Source organism: Schistocerca piceifrons, unplaced genomic scaffold, assembly GCF_021461385.2.
Source record: "Schistocerca piceifrons isolate TAMUIC-IGC-003096 unplaced genomic scaffold, iqSchPice1.1 HiC_scaffold_961, whole genome shotgun sequence".
Taxonomy (NCBI): Eukaryota; Metazoa; Arthropoda; class Insecta; order Orthoptera; family Acrididae; genus Schistocerca; species Schistocerca piceifrons.
This window is the reverse complement of record NW_025729236.1, coordinates 415,001-417,500: the sequence shown is the minus strand read 5'-3', so window position 1 is coordinate 417,500 and position 2,500 is coordinate 415,001. Positions and strand designations below refer to the sequence as shown.

The 2,500-nt window shown below is 57.0% G+C and overlaps 1 non-coding gene across 1 annotated transcript in view; it reads left to right on the top strand.

Annotated features, from left to right (window-relative positions):
- The first annotated feature begins 2,454 nt into the window (after nucleotides 1-2,454).
- The window catches only part of LOC124774135, a 1,909-nt gene continuing 1,863 nt past the window's right edge, over nucleotides 2,455-2,500 (top strand). Inside the window, exon 1 of the ribosomal RNA XR_007015129.1 lies at nucleotides 2,455-2,500. This exon is cut by the window's right edge and continues 1,863 nt beyond it. This is a non-coding gene — a ribosomal RNA (small subunit ribosomal RNA).

The following is a 2,500-nucleotide window of genomic DNA, read 5'->3' as shown; positions in this document are numbered from 1 at the left end:
GTTGTACCTTAACCTAACCTATGTTGTACCTTAACCTAACCTATGTTGTACCTTATCCTAACCTATGTTGTACCTTAACCTAACCCATGTTGTACCTTAACCTAACCCATGTTGTACCTTAACCTAACCCATGTTGTACCTTAACCTAACCCATGTTGTGCCTTAACCTAACCCATGTTGTGCCTTAACCTAACCCATGTTGTGCCTTAACCTAACCCATGTTGTGCCTTAACCTAACCCATGTTGTGCCTTAACCTAACCCATGTTGTGCCTTAACCTAACCCATGTTGTGCCTTAACCTAACCCATGTTGTGCCTTAACCTAACCCATGTTGTGCCTTAACCTAACCCATGTTGTGCCTTAACCTAACCCATGTTGTGCCTTAACCTAACCCATGTTGTGCCTTAACCTAACCCATGTTGTGCCTTAACCTAACCCATGTTGTGCCTTAACCTAACCCATGTTGTGCCTTAACGTAACCCACGTTGTCCGCTAACGTAACCCACGTTGTCCGCTAACGTAACCCACGTTGTCCGCTAACGTAACCCACGTTGTCCGCTAACGTAACCCATGTTGTCCGCTAACGTAACCCACGTTGTCCGCTAACGTAACCCACGTTGTCCGCTAACGTAACCCACGTTGTCGCCTAAACCTGCTCTGTAATTGTTATACGACTCGTTCAATTAGTGTAGTGTTGCCCACCCGCAACCCTCGCAATATAGTTCGCTACTCGCACTGCCCGCTCCCCTGTGTATCGCTTCATGTTAAACACCTTGCAAGTCTTGCTGACTTTCCACATGCTCCTGCTGTACACTGTAATGTGGATGGCAGCAGGACGTACATGCCGCGCCCCCCCCCCCCCCACACCTCCCCACGTCCCCACCTTGCCCCCTGCCTTCGCAAGCTGGTTGGTGAGAAGTTTGCATGTTCAATGCCCTTCGCATGCGACGTACTCAGGCTACGTTGTGGTGCGGCCTGTGTCAACTGTCCGCTGATGTCGTACGCGTAAACCACAATCTGTACTGCACATTCGTCCTTATGTACTGAATGATACATCGTGGCACATGTGTGACCGTACAACGACTGCGCCCAAAAACGGCGGACCATACAGTGCAAATATTGTGCACGCAGCTACGTGTCGTCTCCCTATGACAGCTGGATTGCAGTGTGGTACGCCATAGAGACGTGTGGGAGGAACGGACGCCGTGGATGGCGATCAGCATGAGCTGTCTGTTGATGTATTCGGACCTAGTCGTCTCTCCTCACACACCGTGATAGCATGGTGCACCGCGTTCCATATCTGCGACATGCTACAGAGGCCGGTTGACAGTCGTTCGAGCAATGGACATCGCATACGTACGGGGGCCACCTTCCACGTATTGTCTAGGCGTGCACATTTTGTTGCGTGTATGTGGGCAGACGTAGTGTGGTGTGACACCTGACACAGGCATGCAATAATCGTGGAAGTTGCAAATGGCGATGGACGCATACGTTTTCTGGTGAAGTTACGCAAATGAACAAATGGTAACCCGTTGTGGTGCGGTTGTTCTCGCTAGGGGTGAATCGGTGATGGCGACGGTAGGTTGAGGTACTAACCGGTTGTTCCAGCGATACCCACCATGCCGACGAAACTGAACGGCATCTGGGTGTGAAGCGATACGCGGCGGTGGCTGGGTGGGACCGTCCCCGGCCGGTGAGGGGGCGCCTCCCGGCGTGCTGGCCGCGCGGTGCGTGGGCGCACGCGCTACAGCCGGCTGGTGGGGGCGGCCAGTGGCAGGCGCGCCGGCCGACGGACGCGGCAGGCGTCGCAGCTGCGCGCCGGCGCACCCTGCGCGCGGCGCCGTGCGGCCAAAGTAGGTCCTCGCGGGCCCGGTGCGAAGCGCGGTGGACATCTTCAGTGTGCTGGTCCGATTGAGGACTGTGTGCGTTGAGGATGCGCCGCCGCCCGGCGCTCGGCGCCGCGACGCCGTCTGCTGCTCGGTCGCCCCAGCGGTTCTCGCTGGTGGTTTGTATCGCAGCTGTGCGGATGTGTTGGCGCGTGCGCTGTGCTGGGAGAGTTCGCTTCGGCACCCAAGTGGGGCTTTTGTCCTTCTGTGGCGCTGGCGTTGGAGCTGCCGGTCACCGTAGGTGGCGCGTGTTGTCTCCCGCCGGCAATGCCACGACAGCACGCTCCCGGGCCTCTGTCGGCAGCGGCAAGCTCAGTTGGGAGCACGGGTGGTCGCACCGAAAGCGTCTACTCGCCTAACTCCGGGCGATTGCGCCTCTCTCGAACCCGACCAAGTACTTGGGACGGCGCTGCGCGCCGCCGGGACCTGAGAGGGTTTCGAGGTGTATTGTGCAGGGGAGCTCAGCCTCCTCCTGTTTGCAGAATGATTGAGCGGACGCTTGCGTGTTCGCGCGGGCCCCCGGGACACACTCCCGGGCGGCCGGCTGCTCAGCTCTAGTTGACGCAGCTCCCTGGTTGATCCTGCCAGTAGTCATATGCTTGTCTCAAAGATTA